The sequence below is a fragment of the Arachis duranensis genome, chromosome 6 (assembly GCF_000817695.3).
Source record: "Arachis duranensis cultivar V14167 chromosome 6, aradu.V14167.gnm2.J7QH, whole genome shotgun sequence".
Lineage (NCBI taxonomy): Eukaryota > Viridiplantae > Streptophyta > Magnoliopsida > Fabales > Fabaceae > Arachis > Arachis duranensis.
The window spans coordinates 36,398,101-36,405,235 of NC_029777.3; the positions used below are offsets into that span (position 1 = coordinate 36,398,101).

A 7,135-nucleotide genomic window follows, 5' to 3' on the forward strand; every position below is an offset into this window, starting at 1 on the left:
GCCTCGTGTTGCCCCTCTTTTTTTTTTTTTTTACGTCGTGCCGACCCTCATTCTTTAAATGATGCTATCCCGAGTAGGACACCTAAATGCGAGCCGCAATGGCCTCATCCTCGGCAGGCACCTACGGTACCCGCAAGGTTTCGCAGATAGTGTTACGCTCTCTCGCGCCGTATGGTTAAGAAAATTGTGTGTGCGAACTATAATAGGTGCGATCATACCAGCACTAATGCACCGGATCCCATCAGAACTCCGCAGTTAAGCGTGCTTGGGCGAGAGAAGTACTAGAATGGGTGACCTCCTTGGAAGTCCTCGTGTTGCACCTCTTTTTTTTTTTTACGTTGTGCCGACCCTCATTCTTTAAATGACGCTATCCCGAGTAGGACACCTAAGGGCGAGCCGCAATGGCCTCATCCTCGGTAGGCACCTACGGTACCCGCAAGGCTTCGCGGATAGTGTTACGCTCTCTCGCGCCGTATGGTTAAGAAAATTGTGTGTGCAGACTCTAATAGGTGCAATCATACCAACACTAATGCACCGGATCCCATTAGAACTCCGCAGTTAAGCGTGCTTGGGCGAGAGTAGTACTAGGATGGGTGATAAGCGTGCTTGGGCAAGAGTAGTACTAGGATGGGTGACCTTCTGGGAAGTCCTCGTGTTGCCCCTTTTTTTTTTTTTTTTACGTCGTGCCGACCCTCATTCTTTAAATGACGCTATCCCGAGTAGGACACCTAAATGCGAGCCGCAATGGCCTCATCCTCGGCAGGCACCTACGGTACCCGCAAGGCTTCGCGGATAGTGTTACGCTCTCTCGAGCCGTATGGTTAAGAAAATTGTGTGTGCGAACTATAATAGGTGCGATCATACCAGCACTAATGCACCGGATCCCATCAGAACTTCGTAGTTAAGCGTGCTTGGGCGAGAGAAGTACTAGGATGGGTGACCTCCTTGGAAGTCCTCGTGTTGCACATCGATGGGTGACCTCCTGGGAAGTACTCGTTGCCCATTTTTTTTTTTTTTTTACGTCGTGCCGACCCTCATTCTTTAAATGACGCTATCCCGAGTAGAACACCTAAAGGCAAGCCGCAATGGCCTCATCCTCGGCAGGCACCTACGGTACCTGCAAGGCTTTGTGGATAGTGTTACGCTCTCTCGCGCCGTATGGTTAAGAAAATTGTGTGTGTGAACTCTAATAGGTGCGATCGTACCAGCACTAATGCACCGGATCCCATCAGAACTCCGCAGTTAAGCGTGCTTGGGCGAGAGTGGTACTAGGATGGGTGACCTCCTGGGAAGTCCTCGTGTTGCACCTCTTTTTTTTTTTTACGTCATGACGAACCTCATTCTTTAAATGACGCTATCCCGAGTAGGACACCTAAAGGCGGGCCGCAATGGCCTCATCCTCGGCAGGCACCTACGGTACCCGCAGGGCTTCGCTGATAGTGTTACGCTCTCTAGCGCCGTATGGTTAAGAAAATTGTGTGTGCGGACTATAATAGGTGCGATCATACCAGCACTATTACACCGGATCCTATCAGAACTCCGCAGTTAAGCGTGCTTGGGCGAGAGTATTACTAGGATGGGTGACCTCCTGGGAAGTCGTCGTGTTGCACCTCTTTTTTTTTTTTTACGTCGTGCCGACCCTCATTCTTTAAATGAAGCTATCCCGAGTAGGACACCTAAGGGCGAGCCGCAATGGCCTCATCCTCGGCAGGCACCTACGGTACCGGCAAGGCTTCGCGGATAGTGTTACGCTCTCTCGCGCCGTATGGTTAAGAAAATTGTGTGTGCGAACTATAATAGGTGCGATCATACCAGCACTAATGCACCGGATCCCAAGTCCTCGTGTGGCACCTCTTTTTTTTTTTACGTCGTGCCGACCCTCATTCTTTAAATGACGTTATCCCGAGTAGAACACCTAAGGGCGAGCCGCAATGGCCTCATCCTCGGTAGGCACCTACGGTACCTGCAAGGTTTCGCGGATAGTGTTACGCTCTCTCGCGCTGTATGGTTAAGAAAATTGTGTGTGCGAAATATAATAGGTGCGATCGTACCAGCACTAATGCACCGGATCCCATCAGAACTCCACAGTTAAGCGTGCTTGGGCGATCCCATCGAAACTCCACAATTAAGTGTGCTTGGGCAAGAGTAGCACTATGATGGGTGACCTCCTGGGAAGTACTCGTGCTGCACCTCGTTTTTTTTTTACGTCGTGCCGACCCTCATTCTTTAAATGAAGCTATCCCGAGTAGAACACCTAAGGGCGAGCCGCAATGTCCTCATCCTCGGCAGGCACCTACGGTACCTGCAAGGCTTTGTGGATATTGTTACGCTCTCTCGCGCCGTATGGTTAAGAAAATTGTGTGTGCGAACTATAATAGGTGTGATCGTAACCGCACTAATGCACCGGATCCCATCAGAACTCCACAACAAAGCGTGCTTGGGCAAGAGTAGTACTAGGATGGGAGACCTCCTGGGAAGTCCTCGTGTTGCACCTCTACCTCTGGGAAGTCCTCGTGTCGCACCTCTTTTTATTTTTTTTTACGTCATGACGACCCTCATTCTTTAAATGACGCTATCCCGAGTAGGACACCTAAGGGCGAGCCGCAATGGCCTCATCCTCGGCAGGCACTTACGGTAACCGCAAGGCTTCGCGGATAGTGTTATGATCTCTCGCACCGTATGGTTAAGAAAATTGTGTGTGCGGACTATAATAGGTGCAATTGTACCAGCACTAATGCACCGATAGGTGCGATCATACCAGTACTAATGCACCGGATCCCATCAGAACTCCGCAGTGAAGCGTGCTTGGGCGAGAGTAGTACTAGGATGGGTGACCTCCTAGGAAGTCCTCGTGTTGCACCTTTTTTCTTTTTTACGTCGTGCCGACCCTCATGCTTTAAATGACGCTATCCCGAGTAGGACACCTAAGGGCGAGCCGCAATGGCTTCATCCTCGGCAGGCACCTACGTCACCCGCAAGGTTTCGCGGATAGTGTTACGCTCTCTCGCGCCATACGGTTAAGAAATCTGTGCGTGCGAACTATAATAGGTGCGATCGTACCAGCACTAATGCACCGGATCCCATCAGAACTCCACAATTAAGCGTGCTTGGGCAAGAGTAGTACTAGGAGGGGTGACCTCCTGGGAAGTCCTCGTGTTGCACCTCTTTTTTTTTTTTTACGTCATGACAACCCTCATTCTTTAAATGAAGCTATCCCGAGTAGAACATCTAAGGGCGAGCCGCAATGGCCTCATCCTCGGCAGGCACCTATGGTACCTGCAAGGCTTTGTGGATAGTGTTACGCTCTCTCGCGCCGTATGTTATGAAAATTGTGTGTGCGAACTATAATAGTTGCGATCGTACCAGCACTAATGCACCGGATCCCATCGAAACTCCACAATTAAGTGTGCTTGGGCAAGAGTAGCACTATGATGGGTGACCTCCTGGGAAGTACTCGTGCTGCACCTCGTTTTTTTTTTACGTCGTGCCGACCCTCATTCTTTAAATGAAGCTATCCCGAGTAGAACACGTAAGGGCGAGCCGCAATGGCCTCATCCTCGGCAGGCACCTACGATACCTGCAAGGCTTTGTGGATAGTGTTACGCTCTCTCGCGCCGTATGGTTAAGAAAATTGTGTGTGCGAACTATAATAGGTGCGATCGTACCAGCACTAATGCACCGGATCCCATCAGAACTCCACAATTAAGCGTGCTTGGGCAAGTGTAGTACTAGGATGGGTGACCTCTAGGAAGTCCTCGTGTCGCACCTCTTTTTTTTTTTTACGTCATGACGACCCCCATTCTTTAAATGACGCTATCCCGAAGAGGACACCTAAGGGCGAGCCGCAATGGCCTCATCCTCGGCAGGCACCTACGGTAACCGCAAGGCTTCGCGGATAGTGTTACGCTCTCTCGCACCGTATGGTTAAGAAAATTGTGTGTGCGGACTATAATTGGTGCGAAAATACCAGCACTAATGCACCGGATCCCATCAGAACTCCGCAGTTAAGCGTGGTTGGGCGAGAGTAGTACTAGGATGGGTGACCTCCTGGGAAGTCCTCGTGTTGCACCTTTTTTTTTTACCTCGTGCTGACCCTCATCCTTTAAATGACGCTATGCCGAGTAGGACACCTAAGGGCGAGCCGCAATGGCCTCATCCTCGGCAGGCACCTACGGTACACGCAAGGTTTCGCGGATAGTGTTACGCTATCTCGCGCCGTACGGTTAAGAAAATTGTTTGTGCGAACTATAATCGGTGCGATTGTACCAGCACTAATGCACCGGATCCCATCAGAACTCAGCAGTTAAGCTTGCTTGGGCGAGAGTAGTACTAGGATGGGTGACATCCTGGGAAGTCCTCGTCTTGCACCTCTTTTTTTTTTTTTTTACGTCCGTGCTGACCGGTTTTTTTCCATTATTTTATATTGTGGTGACCCTTGTTCTTTAAATGACGCTATCCCGAGTAGGACACCTAAAGGTGAGCCGCAATGGCCTCATCCTCGGCAGGCACCTACGGTAACCGCAAGGCTTCGCGAATAGTGTTACGCTCTCTCGCACCGTATGGTTAAGAAAATTGTGTGTGCGGACTATAATAGGTGTGAAAATACCAGCACTAATGCACCGGATCCCATCAGAACTCCGCAGTGAAGCGTGCTTGGGCGAGAGTAGTACTAGGATGGGTGACCTCCTAGGAAGTCCTCGTGTTGCACCTTTTTTCTTTTTTACGTCGTGCCGACCCTCATGCTTTAAATGACGCTATCCCGAGTAGGACACCTAAGGGCGAGCCTAAGGGCGAGCCGCAATGGCCTCATCCTCGGCAGGCACCTATGGTACCTGCAAGGCTTTGTGGATAGTGTTACGCTCTCTCGCGCCGTATGTTATGAAAATTGTGTGTGCGAACTATAATAGTTGCGATCGTACCAGCACTAATGCACCGGATCCCATCGGAACTCCACAATTAAGTGTGCTTGGGCAAGAGTAGCACTATGATGGGTGACCTCCTGGGAAGTACTCATGTTGCACCTCTTTTTTTTTTTACGTCGTGCCGACCCTCATTCTTTAAATGAAGCTATCCCGAGTAGAACACCTAAGGGCGAGCAGCAATGGCCTCATCCTCGGCAGGCACCTACGATACCTGCAAGGCTTTGTGGATAGTGTTACGCTCTCTCGCGCCGTATGGTTAAGAAAATTGTGTGTGCGAACTGTAATAGGTGCGATCGTACCAGCACTAATGCACCGGATCCCATCAGAACTCCACAATTAAGCGTGCTTGGGCAAGAGTAGTACTAGGATGGGTGACCTCTGGGAAGTCCTCGTGTCGCACCTCTTTTTATTTTTTTTTACGTCATGACGACCCTCATTCTTTAAATGACGCTATCCCGAAGAGGACACCTAAGGGCGAGCCGCAATGGCCTCATCCTCGGCAGGCACCTACGGTAACCGCAAGGCTTCGCGGATAGTGTTACGCTCTCTCGCACCGTATGGTGAAGAAAATTGTGTGTGTAGGTGCGAAAATACCAGCATTAATGCACCGGATCCCATCAGAACTCCGCAGTTAAGCGTGCTTGGGCGAGAGTAGTACTAGGATGGGTGACCTCCTGGAAGTCCTCGTGTTGCACCTCTTTTTTTTTTTACGTCGTGCCGACCCTCATTCTTTAAATGAAGCTATCCCGAGTAGAACACCTAAGGGCGAGCCGCAATGGCCTCATCCTCGGCAGGCACCTACGGTACCTGCAATTCTTTGTGGATAGTGTTACGCTCTCTCGCGTCGTATGGTTAAGAAAATTGTGTGTGTGAACTCTAATAGGTGCGATCGTACCAGCACTAATGCACCGGATCCCATCAGAACTCCGCTGTTAAGCGTGCTTAGGCGAGAGTGGTACTAGGATGGGTGACCTCCTGGGAAGTCCTCGTGTTGCACCTCTTTTTTTTTTTTTTACGTCGTGACGACCCTCATTCTTTACATGAAGCTATCCCGAGTAGAACATCTAAGGGCGAGCCGCAATGGCCTCATCCTCGGCAGGCGCCTACGGTACCTGCAAGGCTTCGCGGATAGTGTTACGCTCTCTCGCGCCGTATGGTTAAGAAAATTGTGTGTGCGAACTATAATAGGTGCGATCGTACCAGCACTAATGCACCGGATCCCATCAGAACTCGACAATTATGCGTGCTTGGGCAAGAGTAGCACTAGGATGGGTGACCTCCTGGGAAGTACTCGTGTTGCACCTCTTTTTTTTTTCTTTTACGTCGTGCCAACCCTCATTCTTTAAATGAAGCTATCCCGAGTAGAACACCTAAGGACGAGCCGCAATGGCCTCATCCTCGGCAGGCACCTGCGGTACCTGCAAGGCTTTGTGGATAGTGTTACGCTCTCTCGCGCTGTTTGGTTAAGAAAATTGTGTGTGCGAACTATAATAGGTGCGATCGTACCAGCACTAATGCACCAGATCCCATCAGAACTCCACAATTAAGCGTGCTTGGGCAAGAGTAGTACTAGGATGGGTGACCTCCTGGGAAGTCCTCTTGTTGCACCTCTTTTTTTTTTTACGTCATGACGACCCTCATTCTTTAAGTGACGCTATCCCGAGTAGGACGCCTAAGGGCGAGCTGCAATGGCCTCATCCTCGGCAGGCACCTACGGTTACCGCAAGGCTTCGCGGATAGTGTTACGCTCTTTCGCATAATATGGTTAAGAAAATTGTGTGTGCGGACTATAATAGGTGCGAAAATACCAGCACTAATGCACCGGATCCCATCAGAACTCCGTAGTTAAGCGTGCTTGGGCGAGAGTAGTACTAGGATGGGTGACCTCCTGGGAAGTCCTCGTGTTGCACCTTTTTTTTTTTACGTCGTGCCGACCCTCATACTTTAAATGACGCTATCCCGAGTAGGACACCTAAGGGCGAGCCGCAATGGCCTCATCCTCGGCAGGCACCTACGGTACACGCAAGGTTTCGCGGATAGTGTTACGCTCTCTCGCGCCGTACGGTTAAGAAAATTGTGTGTGCGAACTATAATAGGTGCGATTGTACCAGCACTAATGCACCGGATCCCATCAGAACTCCGCAGTTAAGCGTGCTTGGGCGAGAGTAGTACTAGGATGGGTGACCTCCTGGGAAGTCCTCGTGTTGCACCTC

General features: G+C 50.4%; 17 non-coding genes and 5 pseudogenes across 17 annotated transcripts; all 22 read left to right on the forward strand.

The window, feature by feature from the left end:
• The first annotated feature begins 204 nt into the window (after nt 1-204).
• LOC127739951 (5S ribosomal RNA) lies at nt 205-323 on the forward strand. The gene has a single exon (XR_008000693.1). It is a non-coding gene; the product is annotated as a 5S ribosomal RNA (ribosomal RNA).
• Nucleotides 324-507: 184 nt separating this feature from the next.
• Nucleotides 508-664, forward strand: LOC127740043 (uncharacterized; annotated as a pseudogene).
• A 186-nt stretch (nt 665-850) lies between these two features.
• LOC127740121 (5S ribosomal RNA) lies at nt 851-969 on the forward strand. The gene has a single exon (XR_008000803.1). It is a non-coding gene; the product is annotated as a 5S ribosomal RNA (ribosomal RNA).
• A 222-nt stretch (nt 970-1,191) lies between these two features.
• LOC127739841 (5S ribosomal RNA) lies at nt 1,192-1,310 on the forward strand. Its single transcript, XR_008000583.1, has one exon. It is a non-coding gene; the product is annotated as a 5S ribosomal RNA (ribosomal RNA).
• Nucleotides 1,311-1,494: 184 nt separating this feature from the next.
• On the forward strand, nt 1,495-1,613 carry LOC127740405 (5S ribosomal RNA). The gene has a single exon (XR_008001082.1). It is a non-coding gene; the product is annotated as a 5S ribosomal RNA (ribosomal RNA).
• A 424-nt stretch (nt 1,614-2,037) lies between these two features.
• Nucleotides 2,038-2,193, forward strand: LOC127740097 (uncharacterized; annotated as a pseudogene).
• Nucleotides 2,194-2,376: 183 nt separating this feature from the next.
• Nucleotides 2,377-2,495, forward strand: LOC127740054 (5S ribosomal RNA). Its single transcript, XR_008000788.1, has one exon. It is a non-coding gene; the product is annotated as a 5S ribosomal RNA (ribosomal RNA).
• A 249-nt stretch (nt 2,496-2,744) lies between these two features.
• LOC127740056 (5S ribosomal RNA) lies at nt 2,745-2,863 on the forward strand. The gene has a single exon (XR_008000790.1). It is a non-coding gene; the product is annotated as a 5S ribosomal RNA (ribosomal RNA).
• A 183-nt stretch (nt 2,864-3,046) lies between these two features.
• Nucleotides 3,047-3,165, forward strand: LOC127739868 (5S ribosomal RNA). The gene has a single exon (XR_008000610.1). It is a non-coding gene; the product is annotated as a 5S ribosomal RNA (ribosomal RNA).
• Nucleotides 3,166-3,349: 184 nt separating this feature from the next.
• LOC127740094 (uncharacterized) lies at nt 3,350-3,468 on the forward strand (annotated as a pseudogene).
• A 183-nt stretch (nt 3,469-3,651) lies between these two features.
• Nucleotides 3,652-3,769, forward strand: LOC127740029 (5S ribosomal RNA). Its single transcript, XR_008000764.1, has one exon. It is a non-coding gene; the product is annotated as a 5S ribosomal RNA (ribosomal RNA).
• A 184-nt stretch (nt 3,770-3,953) lies between these two features.
• On the forward strand, nt 3,954-4,072 carry LOC127740350 (5S ribosomal RNA). Its single transcript, XR_008001028.1, has one exon. It is a non-coding gene; the product is annotated as a 5S ribosomal RNA (ribosomal RNA).
• A 180-nt stretch (nt 4,073-4,252) lies between these two features.
• Nucleotides 4,253-4,371, forward strand: LOC127740058 (5S ribosomal RNA). The gene has a single exon (XR_008000792.1). It is a non-coding gene; the product is annotated as a 5S ribosomal RNA (ribosomal RNA).
• Nucleotides 4,372-4,592: 221 nt separating this feature from the next.
• On the forward strand, nt 4,593-4,711 carry LOC127740171 (5S ribosomal RNA). Its single transcript, XR_008000852.1, has one exon. It is a non-coding gene; the product is annotated as a 5S ribosomal RNA (ribosomal RNA).
• A 194-nt stretch (nt 4,712-4,905) lies between these two features.
• LOC127740085 (uncharacterized) lies at nt 4,906-5,024 on the forward strand (annotated as a pseudogene).
• A 183-nt stretch (nt 5,025-5,207) lies between these two features.
• LOC127739923 (5S ribosomal RNA) lies at nt 5,208-5,325 on the forward strand. Its single transcript, XR_008000665.1, has one exon. It is a non-coding gene; the product is annotated as a 5S ribosomal RNA (ribosomal RNA).
• Nucleotides 5,326-5,502: 177 nt separating this feature from the next.
• Nucleotides 5,503-5,620, forward strand: LOC127740283 (5S ribosomal RNA). Its single transcript, XR_008000962.1, has one exon. It is a non-coding gene; the product is annotated as a 5S ribosomal RNA (ribosomal RNA).
• A 183-nt stretch (nt 5,621-5,803) lies between these two features.
• On the forward strand, nt 5,804-5,922 carry LOC127740272 (5S ribosomal RNA). The gene has a single exon (XR_008000952.1). It is a non-coding gene; the product is annotated as a 5S ribosomal RNA (ribosomal RNA).
• Nucleotides 5,923-6,108: 186 nt separating this feature from the next.
• Nucleotides 6,109-6,227, forward strand: LOC127740079 (uncharacterized; annotated as a pseudogene).
• A 187-nt stretch (nt 6,228-6,414) lies between these two features.
• LOC127740022 (5S ribosomal RNA) lies at nt 6,415-6,533 on the forward strand. The gene has a single exon (XR_008000757.1). It is a non-coding gene; the product is annotated as a 5S ribosomal RNA (ribosomal RNA).
• Nucleotides 6,534-6,716: 183 nt separating this feature from the next.
• Nucleotides 6,717-6,835, forward strand: LOC127740012 (5S ribosomal RNA). Its single transcript, XR_008000747.1, has one exon. It is a non-coding gene; the product is annotated as a 5S ribosomal RNA (ribosomal RNA).
• A 181-nt stretch (nt 6,836-7,016) lies between these two features.
• LOC127740188 (5S ribosomal RNA) lies at nt 7,017-7,135 on the forward strand. Its single transcript, XR_008000869.1, has one exon. It is a non-coding gene; the product is annotated as a 5S ribosomal RNA (ribosomal RNA).